Here is an 11,633-nt window from a genome sequence, read left to right as displayed (position 1 = left end):
CACCAATCCTGCTTCTCCACAAACTTTCGCTGATAATAACCCATTCGCAATGGCTCGCAATAATGACATCCAACCAAGAACTCTCAATGACTACCTCCATCCCACTCGCACTTCCACACCTTCATGCATTATCTTCCCTCCTAATATGCCCGCATTAGACTTTAAACCTGTCATGATTCAACTCTTGCCTACATTTCATGGAATGGAAAACGAAAGCCCATACGTGCATATCAGAGAATTCGAGGAGGTGGTAGCCACGTTCTATAACCGAGCCGACAATGCCGATGCTGTGCGACTGAAGTTCTTCCCTTTCTCCTTGAATGACAAAGCCAAAAGCTGGTTGTACTCTTTGAGACCTAGGTCGATTGGAACATGGGAGGAGATGACTAAATCTTTCTTTCTGAAACACTTCCCTAGCCATAAGACCAACAATCTGAAATGACAGATTTCCACATTTTCCCAGAAAGACAATGAAACGTTCTATCAAGTCTGGGAAAGATTCAAAGATCTGTTAAATCAGTGCCCGCACCATGGCTATGAGAACTGGCGCTTGGTCAGTTACTTCTATGAAGGCCTCACGAGTCGTGAGCGCCAGTTTGTAGAGATGCTATGCAATGGTGAATTCCTCGAAAAAGAGCCAGACGATGCTCTTGAATATCTCGAAGAAACTGCAAAAAAATCTCACACCTGGACTGGTCCAAGTGCTACTGACAGCACCAACCGACACAAACCATCAGGGATCTATCAACTTCGAGAAGAGGATAGTATTAAGGCCCAACTCGAAGCTTTGAAAAAGCAGTTTGAGGTCTTAATGACGAAAAATGGGCAAAAGTCGCACATGATTGCTCAAGTAGAACTGCAAGAACCTTGCTTTGTTTGTGGAGGGACGGAGCACTTAGCTAAGGACTGCTTGGCTTTGAATGAAATGAGGGGGGTTTATGAGGAGCAATGCAATGCCTTAGGGACATATAACAAGCCATTCTCCCATACGTACAACCCTGGTTGGAGAAACCACCCAAATTTCAGTTGGAGAGATTCCAACCAAGCTCAATCGTTTGGAGGCCAATGGAGAAATGAGCAACAAGTTCAACCATCAAAGGCGTATTCTGCACCTCATTACAATGCTCATCCACAACGCAATTCTCTTGAGAATACTCTTCATGCATTCATGGAGGAACAATCCAAACTGAATCGCCAAATGATGGAAGAAATCAAGGAAATGAAATGTCAATTCTCAAAATTGACTGAATCCTTGGCCATTCCTGAAAAAGGCAAACTTCCTTCCCAACCGAAATTCAATGTTCAAGGCCAACACATGGCCCAATCTTCAAATTCAAATGATCAAAATGTCAAGGAAGTAAATGACATCACGACGAGAAGCGGTAAAACTTTGTTAGACCCACCCCTTAAATCCAACTCTCCCAGTATTCCAAAAGTCATTTCCGAAAATCCACCACTCAATGCCACCACAAAGGTACCATTCCCCCAGGCTTTGAAACCTGTTGGGAAACTTCCTGATAACCGAGCTGAACTCCTTGAGCACTTGACACAAGTGAAGATTAATCTTCCTTTGCTTCACATCATTAAACAAGTGCCCGCTTATGCCAAAATCATCAAGGATCTTTGTACTGCAAAAAGGAAGCACCATGTCAAGAAGACTGCTTTCTTGACCGAGCAAGTGAGTGGGGTGATTGAACAAAAGACACCGCCAAAATACAAGGATCCCGGTTGTCCCACCATTTCTTGCCAAATTGGGACCCATGAAGTCAGCCAAGCCTTACTTGATCTTGGCGCGAGTGTCAATCTCATGCCTTATTCTGTATACTCGCAACTCGGTCTTGGAGAAATGAACCCAACATCTGTTGTACTACAGCTTGCTGATCGTTCCACCAAAAAGCCTAGGGGTATCGTTGAGGATGTATTGGTTCGAATTGAAAAATTCTATTACCCCGTGGATTTTCTTATTCTTGATACCCAATCTGTGGTGAACATGGAGTCTAAAATTCCTATTATCCTCGGAAGACCATTCCTTGCTACTGCAAATGCTTTGATCAATTGTCGAAATGGTCTAATGAAGATATCGTTTGGAAACATGACTCTAGAAGTCAATATCTTCCACATCGGGAAACAACCCCGAGAAGATGATGAATGCTACCAAACATTCATGATTGACTCTTTAATTCCCGAGGAGGTTCAATTGCGAAACAACTTCGATAATCTTGACGAACTCCTCCTTCTGTCAGAGAATGAAAGTCCCAGTTCTATTGAGTCTACTCTTGCAATATCAGATCGCATAGACTCACGCCATAGAAGGACTCAGTTTTGGCAACCTCGCTTTGAAGAGCTACCTCGCGAGAGGGCACAGCCGAAAACTTCAGCCGAAGAGGTTCCAACTGTTCAATTGACCCAACTTCCCAAGGGTTTGAAACATGCCTTCTTGGGAGACGGTGAAACCTTTCCAGTTATCAACCTTCAAAATTCTCAAGAATTGCAGTTACTCGAGCTACTGCGAATGCATAAATCTGCGATAGGTTGGACGCTTGCTGACATCAAAGGTATTAGCCCTTTAATTTGCTCCCATCAAATCAATCTAGAGGACGAAGCCATCCCTCGAAGAGACCCTCGGCGGCGGCTGAATCCCACAATGAAGGAAGTTGTAAAAAATGAAGTTTTGAAATTGCTAGACGCTGGTATTATTTACCTGGTAGCAGATAGCAAATGGGTAAGTCCAACTCAAGTTGTGCCCAAGAAATCTGGTGTCACCGTTATCCAAAACGAAAAAGGGGTCCTTGTCCCCACAAGAACGGTGACGGGGTGGCGCATGTGCATTGATTATAGAAAATTGAATGCCGCCTCCCGCAAAGATCATTTTCCACTCCCATTCATTGATCAAATCCTTGAACGCGTAGCTGGTCATCCTTTCTATTGCTTTCTTGATGGTTATTCTGGCTATTATCAAATTGAGATTGCATTGGAGGATCAAGATAAGACCACTTTCACTTGTCCCTTTGGCACGTTTGCCTTCCGGCGTATGCCATTTGGCTTGTGTAATGCACCAGCTACTTTCCAAAGATGCATGATGAGCATCTTTAGTGACATGATTGAAAAATCAATGGAAGTATTCATGGATGACCTAACCATTTTTGGTAACTCCTTCGAGACATGTCTTCTTCATCTTGAAGCTGTTTTAAAACGATGCATCGAGAAGGGACTTGTCCTCAATTGGGAGAAATGCCACTTCATGGTACCTTCTGGCATAGTCTTAGGTCACATTGTTTCTGAAAAAGGAATTGAGGTTGATCAATCCAAAGTCGACCTTATCTCCAACCTGCCGACTCCTAAGACTGTCAAAGATGTTAGGTCATTTCTTGGTCATGCTGGTTTCTATAGGAGGTTCATACAAAATTTTTCAATGATTGCTCGTCCGCTGAGCAACCTCCTAGCCAAAGATGTTACCTTTGAGTGGACACCTAAGTGTGAGGAATCATTCCGAGCGCTTGTCAATTCGCTCACCTCCGCTCCCATCATTCAGTCACCCGATTGGAGTCTTCCTTTCGAGATCATGTGTGACGCCAGCAACTTTGCTGTGGGAGCTGTGCTAGGACAACGAAGGAAGGGGAAACCCTTTGTTGTCTATTATGCAAGCCGAACTCTCAATAGTGCCCAAATGAACTATTCAACTACTGAAAAAGAGTTGCTTGCCGTTGTCTTTGCCCTTGACAAATTCCGCTCTTATTTGATTGGATCACCTATTACGATCTTCACAGATCACTCCGCCCTTAAGTATCTCCTTTCCAAAAAGGATGCTAAGGCGTGATTAACACGGTGGATCCTTCTCCTGCAAGAATTTGATATAACAATCAAAGACAAGAAAGGTATTGAAAATGTCGTCGCGGACCACTTGTCCCGACTTGAATTCAGCGATCCCGCTGACGGTCCACCTATTCATGATGATTTCCCCGATGAACAATTGCTTTCTGTTGCTAAGTTGCCGTGGTACGCTCACATTGTAAACTACTTAGTAACAGGTGAACTCCCATCTGAATGGAGTTCACAAGACAAACGCAAATTTTTGGTGGAGGTGCGCAATTTCTTTTGGGATGACCCATACTTATTCAAGTATTGCCCCGACCAAATCATGCGAAGATGTATCCATGACGATGAGGTGTCTAGTGTGCTGAATTTTTGCCACAATGATGCTTGTGGTGGTCACTTCTCTGTGAAGAAAACCGCTGCAAAAATCTTACAATGCGGCCTTTACTGGCCCACTCTGTTCAAAGACACCAATGATTTCTGTCGTTCTTGTGTAAGGTGCCAAAAGTTAGGATCCTTATCTCGTCGGCACATGATGCCCTTGAACCCAATTCTTGTTATCGAAATATTTGATTGTTGGGGGATAGACTTCATGGGACCGTTTCCACCTTCTTTTGGCCACCTTTACATTCTTCTCGCTGTGGATTATGTTTCCAAATGGGTCGAGGCTGTCCCATGTCGAACCAATGATAACGCTACAGTTGTCAAATTCTTGAAAGAAAATGTGTTATCAAGGTTCGGTACCCCTCGCGCTATCATCAGTGATCAAGGCACTCATTTTTGCAACCGATCCTTTGAGGCTCTTATGCGCAAGTACGGTGTACTTCATAAAGTTGCAAATGCCTATCATCCCCAAACCAATGGTCAGGCCGAGTTAGCCAATAGGGAGATAAAACACATTCTGGAAAAGACGGTAAATCCCGACCGCAAAGATTGGTCTACACGACTTCTAGACGCTTTTTGGGCATACCGCACTGCTTTCAAGTCCCCTCTTGGGATGTCTCCCTATCGGCTCGTCTTTGGAAAAGCCTGTCATTTACCTGTCGAGCTCGAGCATAAAGCATATTGGGCTATCAAAGCCCTAAACTTTGATCTGAATGCCGCAGGTATCAATCGCAAACTCCAGTTGTCCGAAATTGAGGAGTTGAGAAACGATGCATATGACAATTCCATGATTTATAAGGAAAAATTGAAAATCGCTCACGACAAACAAATCCTGCGAAAACACTTTGAGCCAAATCAAAAAGTGCATCTGTACGACTCTCGCTTGCACTTGCATCCCGGTAAACTGCGATCGCGATGGACTGGTCCATTTGTAGTCAAGTAAGTATTTCCCAATGGTTCGGTGGAGGTCGAGGACCCAACCGATGGGAGAATTTTTCGTGTCAATGGCCAAAGACTGAAGCATTACATTGAGAGTGTGAGTCGTGTTGAAGAGGTCCTTCTTAAGGACCCAATCTATACACTCTGAAGTTCTGAACGGTTTGTTGTTGTTCTTTTTATTTTTCTGTCTTTCTTTTATTTTTGTATGCTTTTCGTTTTTGTATTTTGTTTTGGGGTTTTGTTACCAGGCTATTTTCGCTCTCACCTCATGGACATGGTCATCATTCAGGTGTTCTCATTCCTTATCTTTTTCATTGCTTATTCATTTTGACATTGAGGACACTATCTGATTTTTGGTTGGGGGTGGTGAGCATGCATTGGCTTTCATTTGGAAATCTTATTGTTACGTCATTAGCATTCATTTGGAAAACATTATTGTCTTGTTGAATTTTAAGTCAAATTTTATCAAAATTATCCAAGCATGAGTATAATTTGTTGGTTTGAGTCAGTTCTTACTATGTTTAGCTATTAAGAAGTGATTTTCAGAGTTCTTTTGTGCACTTTCCAAACATATGATAAATAAATTGGTTGTTAACACAAATAGTTGAGAGAAATTTCAAGTTTAAAGTTTTTCATTTCTTGGTGAGTTGTGAGAGTTGAGAAAACAACATTTTGAACTTTTATTTATCATTTGAGTTGGTAAAGTCACATCTTTGGAATTTAAAACATGACATTTACTAGAGGGATGTTTTTCATTTAAGAAAAGTCTTTGTAATAAGTTTGTGTTGTATTGTATTTGTAATTTCCTTGTTATCTTTGTGTTGTCTCTTGTCAAAAAAAAACAAAAAAACAAAATAATGAAGAAAAAAAGAAATAAAAAAAAAACAAAAATATAGAAAAAAAAATAAGAGAACAAGAGCAACACTTCCTTCTATTATTTTGTAATAAAAAAAAATTATCATTATAGTTCATTGTCTTATTTATCGTTTCTAATTAGTTGTCATTTTGTTCTTTGAGTTTTCTCATGTATATCCCAAAGGTTGTTTGTCACTTGAATTCCAATAAGTTGATTTGCCTATCTTGTGATCAATATTTGTTCAAATTGCTTGTCCTAAAAAGTTTATCTTTTCTCATTTGAGCGTAAACTGTTACATTTCCAACTCCAAGAGTGTAATCCTTCCCATACAATACTTTCAATGCCCGTGAGGAATTTGGAGTTGAGATCTTTATACTTTTGAGATTTTTCGATACTATTTGTGTTATGACTTGTGAGAAAACGAATATGGTTTGGTGCACACACACACAACTCTGAAATCACAACTATAGTAGCTTCGATAGTAATTTTTGACTTCTTGCTGATAATTTGAAAATGCTTAGATGATTTTGCTTGGTTTGACTTGATTATTCAACTTGACAATTTTCTTTTTCGCTTGAATTGCTAAGGACTAGCAATAAGCTAGTTGGGGGTTGTGATTAGTGGTGAAAAATGCACATTTGTTGATTTTAATTGTCAAAATAAATTAAGTTTCAATTAATATTTTCATAGAATTAATATGATTTATTTTATAAATGAAAATATTTGATTAGAATTTAATTTATTGTTGTTTTGTAGGAATTAAAGTGCATTTTGGCATAGAGAAAAAGAAAGAAGAAATAAATAAATAAAACTGAAGAAATGATGAAAAGTTGGTATTTTTGTAACTTGAGGCCCAAACGAAAGCCCAGGCCTGCTAGCCTTTTTCTCCAACTTCAGCGCCATGTGGCGCCTTGTCCTCGTGCCACGTGTCCCAGCATCACTCCTGCCAGCCAGTCCACATGCGCCACGTAGCAATGCCCATCAATTCCCATCTTTAGCAATGCCCATTAATTCAACTTCTTTCAGGAAGATCAGGCCAACGTGACCATCATATATGCATTGACCCACAACGTGACCATCCATCTCAGCGGCCCAAACAAAGCCCAGCACCATGCATCAATTCTCCAACAGCCTCTCACGCCCAAACCCCAAAATGAAGGCCCAATTCACCCCAGCCAGCCGCCTACGTGGCACGCTCTCATTGGCTGGGAGTGGGTCAAAACCCACTTCTGCCACAACAACTCTTTTTCAGTAGTTTAATAGTTCATTTGGGCACTATTGAGAGTTCGGCTTGCATAATAGACAACAAAGGGTTTCCCCTCCCTTCGTTGTCCTAGCACAACTCCCTTCGTTGTCCAACTACTAAAAAAGAGTTGCTGTGGCAGAAGTGGGTTTTGACCCACTCCCAGCCAATGAGAGCGCGCCACGTAGGCGGCTGGCTGGGGTGAATTGGGCCTTCATTTTGGGGTTTGGGCGTGAGAGGCTGTTGGAGAATTGATGCATGGTGCTGGGCTTTGTTTGGGCCGCTGAGATGGATGGTCACGTTGTGGGTCAATGCATATATGCATATATGATGGTCACGTTGGCCTGATCTTCCTGAAAGAAGTTGAATTAATGGGCATTGCTAAAGATGGGAATTGATGGGCATTGCTACGTGGCGCATGTGGACTGGCTGGCAGGAGTGATGCTGGGACACGTGGCACGAGGACAAGGCGCCACATGGCGCTGAAGTTGGAGAAAAAGGCCAGCGGGCCTGGGCTTTCGTTTGGGCCTCAAGTTACAAAAATACCAACTTTTCATCATTTCTTCAGTTTTATTTATTTCTTCTTTCTTTTTCTCTATGCCAAAATGCACTTTAATTCCTACAAAACAACAATAAATTAAATTCTAATCAAATATTTTCATTTATTAAATAAATCATATTAATTCTATGAAAATATTAATTGAAACTTAATTTATTTTGACAATTAAAATCAACAAATGTGCATTTTTCACCACTAATCAGTTACCTTTGAGACGATTCTCTCCGCCTCAAAGAAAGCGTCGGGGGCCACCTCGACTTGTTTCTCCACGGCCGGCCCAAAGTGAGGGATCGACGAGCTGGGCATCACCGCCTTTCCCTTCTCCTGCCGGGAGGCCGAGCTTCCAACGTTCTTCTGAGGGAGGTTCTTTTTTGGAGCCATCTGGTCGCCTAGTGAACACAAGAAAACATTTTAGAAAAGGCGACCCAAGCGGGAGGAAGAATAATTATTATTTGCACGAGCTGAGGAAAGCCCAGCTCGTGGGAAGTGGAACCACGCGGTTCAGTGAACACGCGCGTATACTCCCAACAGATCCCAGATTACTCAGAATTCGCGTGTCAGGAGGTTCAGAGTAAAATTTGCCTTGGGAGGAAAGTTTCAGTAGGCAGGAATTGCAAAACCGCCCATGAGGCGTGTTCCCTAAGCTACCCGGTTTTGCACCCAAAATTCCCAAAACTCCTACCCAGAAAATGTCCCAGAAAAAGCATCCTGAAACCCAGGCTCTAAGGCGATTTCCTACAACAAGTATGTCCTAGCCTAAAGAGGGCTGTCACCCTCCTTATCCATGCAACCCAGAAAACCCTTGCATGCGGCTACAGTAATTTTTTTTACCTAAGCTACAGTAGCATGTTTTCAAAATGAACAGGGTCAAGAAACTTACAGTATATGGCTGGAAGGTCGAAGAGAATGCTGCGTTGATAGAAGCTTCGTCGGTGAAATAGCTTCCAAAGCTTCGGAGAAACTCATGCGCCTAAGCTTCTTGAACAATGAAAATGGTAGCAAAGAAGGCGAGGGTTTCGTTTTTCTGAAAGTTAGAGAGGGAAGAAGGAAAGAAATTTGGGAAATTTTGAATGAAGGGGTGGCCCGTGCGTAGGGTGGCCACCCCATTTTTTATATACGTGAAGGATCACGTGTAGAAGGCTCTTGGATGACCCTAGTGAGGGATCCGAGGCCTTCCACTCGAAATACGAAACGACGGCTGGGCTTAGACTAGGCCATTAAATGCGGTTCTCGTAAAATGTACCGTCACCACCCACGGCGTTCCACGTATCAGATGCCTGCACAAAAAGTGGAATGTGAAGGGTTGTGGGGAAGTCTAAAAGCCCCTACTGTGGTCTTCTATATATGACGTCATATACCACGAGCAGGAGCTTAGGGGGTAGATGTACGCCCTGGTTTTCCCACGGGCTGATTAGCAGGTCGAGCCTCGGACTAATCAAGGTTAGTCCGTAAACTTCCCCAGGTCGGAGATCTTGTTTTCCAGGTTGTACCCCCTTAGCTTGAGGTATCCTCAAGAACTCGCCAAGGTTGCCCAAGACTGGGGGAAGGAATCCTTGAGGCCGAAGGTCGGGTCAGGGAAGCAGCTCGTATAGATCTCTGACCCTTTGTAAAGTCAACACACGCAAGATAAACGTGCCTATATCTGACATCACGTGTCCGATATCTCCCTGACTTCTCGGACACGCAGCAGGAACGTGCGTGTTCAGACACCCATGACTGGGTTGGGCCGTGCGACCCATTATCTCCTTATCTATTGATTTGACCATACTTATGTGTCAGGTTTAGGAATTAATCATGAGTGTCACAGAGTTGATATGACAAATAATAAGGTCACGGGATGACCTCCTTACCAACTTCCAGGTGTTTTCTCCTATAAATATGGAGACCCTGGGAGTTGATAAGGGCTGGAAAAAATAGTCTCAGAAGAGATATACAATTTATAACCAAAAATCCAGAATATATCAATAATATTGACTAGTGGAGTAGAAGGATTTTAACCTTTGAACCACTTAAAAACGTGTCTTGAGTCACCTAGTTCATTCTCTAAGATTTCATCTGTGACGGTTCTACTTTCAGCACTAATCCCTTTCTCTTCTTCTCTTAATTATCTGTTGGCGAAGAACCGCGTCAACAAAGTCAAAGGCTTAAAAATCATAAAAGTCTAGTAGTGGATGAGATAGATTCTCACCGAATTTCATTCTACATGGTAGAAGGAAATAGAGAGGAAGTCATTAGGAAAATTCATATTGTACTTCTCGTTGAGGATGATCCTAAGACTTATAGAGAAGCTATGCAATCGAGAGATAGTGTATTTTGGAAAGAAGCCATCAATGATGAGATGAATTCCATTCTTTCCAATAACACTTGGGAATTGGTAGACCTCCCACCGGGGTCTAAGCCAATTGGGTGTAAGTGGGTATTTAGGAGAAAATACCACACTGACGGCACTATCCAAACCTTTAAAGCTAGATTAGTAGCTAAAGGGTTTAGGCAAAAAGAGGGTATCGATTATTTCGTTACCTATGCGCCTGTTGCAAGAACAACTTCTATAAGAATTTTGTTCGCTTTAGCTTCTATACACAACTTTTATGTTCATCAAATGGATGTCAAAACGACATTCCTTAATGGTGACCTCAATGATGAGGTCTATATGGAACAACCCGAAGGGTTTGTCCTACCAAAATATGAACATAAAGTTTGTAGACTTGTAAAATCCTTATATGGATTGAAACAAGCTCCTAAGCAATGGCATGAGAAATTTTATCAAACCATCATGTCTAATGGGTTTAGACATAACAATGGAGACAAGTGTTTCTATTCCAAAACTTGTAAGGGATATGTGATCATTGTTTGCTTATATGTGGATGACATGTTTATTCTAAGTAATAGCATGAAAGAGATAGAAGAAACGAAGAGGTTTCTATCATCAACCTTCAAGATGAAAGATCTTGGAGAAGTTGATACCATACTCGGTATCAAAGTAAAGAAACATAGTGGGGGTTTTGCGTTAGGGCAAGCCCATTATGTTAAGAAAGTATTGAACAAATTTAACCATCTCAAGGTTAAAGATGTCAATACTCCAGTCGATCAGAGTGTAAAACTAGAGAAGAATGAAGGAAGAGCGGTGGCTCAATTGGAGTACGCTAGTGCTATAGGGAGTCTAATGTACGCTCCCCAGTGTACTAGACCTGATATAGCATTTGCGGTAAGTAAACTTAGTAGGTTTACAAGTAATCAAAGTGTGGATCACTGGAAGGCAATTGGAAGAGTCCTAGGTTATCTCAAGAAAACCAAAGGACTAAGCCTTCACTACTCCAAATTTCCTTCGATATTAGAAGGATATACAAATGCAAGTTGGATATCCAATCTTGGGGACAACTTGTCCACAACTGGTTGGGTATTTACACTTGGTGGAGGTGCAATTTCTTGGGGTTCCAAGAAACAAACCTGTATATCTTATTCCACTATGGAAGCAGAGTTCATAGCTTTAGCTGCTACTGGCAAAGAGGCTGAATGGTTAAGGGTTTTGTTGATAGAGATTTCCCTAATCAAAGAGAATGTATCTACTATATCAATACATTGTGATAGCCAAGCTACGTTGGCTAGAGCATACAGTAGAGTGTATAATGGGAAGTCTAGACACATTAGTCTAAGACATGGATATGTAAGAAAATTGATTCAAAGATGAGTCATTTCAATATCCTATGTGAGAACAAGTGAATATCTGGCGGATCCTTTCACTAAGCCACTAACGAGGGATTTAGTGGCTGCATCATCTCGAGGGATGGGACTCAAACTCCCTAAAGAGATTCACGATTGAGGGTAACCTATCTTAACAC

At 41.8% G+C, this 11,633-nt stretch overlaps 1 non-coding gene across 1 annotated transcript; it reads right to left on the bottom strand.

Moving 5' to 3' along the window:
- Positions 1 to 430: 430 nt before the first annotated feature.
- On the bottom strand, positions 431 to 537 carry LOC133807746 (small nucleolar RNA R71). Its single transcript, XR_009879642.1, has one exon. It is a non-coding gene; the product is annotated as a small nucleolar RNA R71 (small nucleolar RNA).
- Between the last annotated feature and the right edge of the window lie 11,096 nt (positions 538 to 11,633).

Source organism: Humulus lupulus, chromosome X (assembly GCF_963169125.1).
Source record: "Humulus lupulus chromosome X, drHumLupu1.1, whole genome shotgun sequence".
Taxonomy (NCBI): domain Eukaryota; kingdom Viridiplantae; phylum Streptophyta; class Magnoliopsida; order Rosales; family Cannabaceae; genus Humulus; species Humulus lupulus.
The sequence above is the reverse complement of the archived record's forward strand: the minus strand, read 5'-3'. Positions and strand labels throughout refer to the sequence as shown.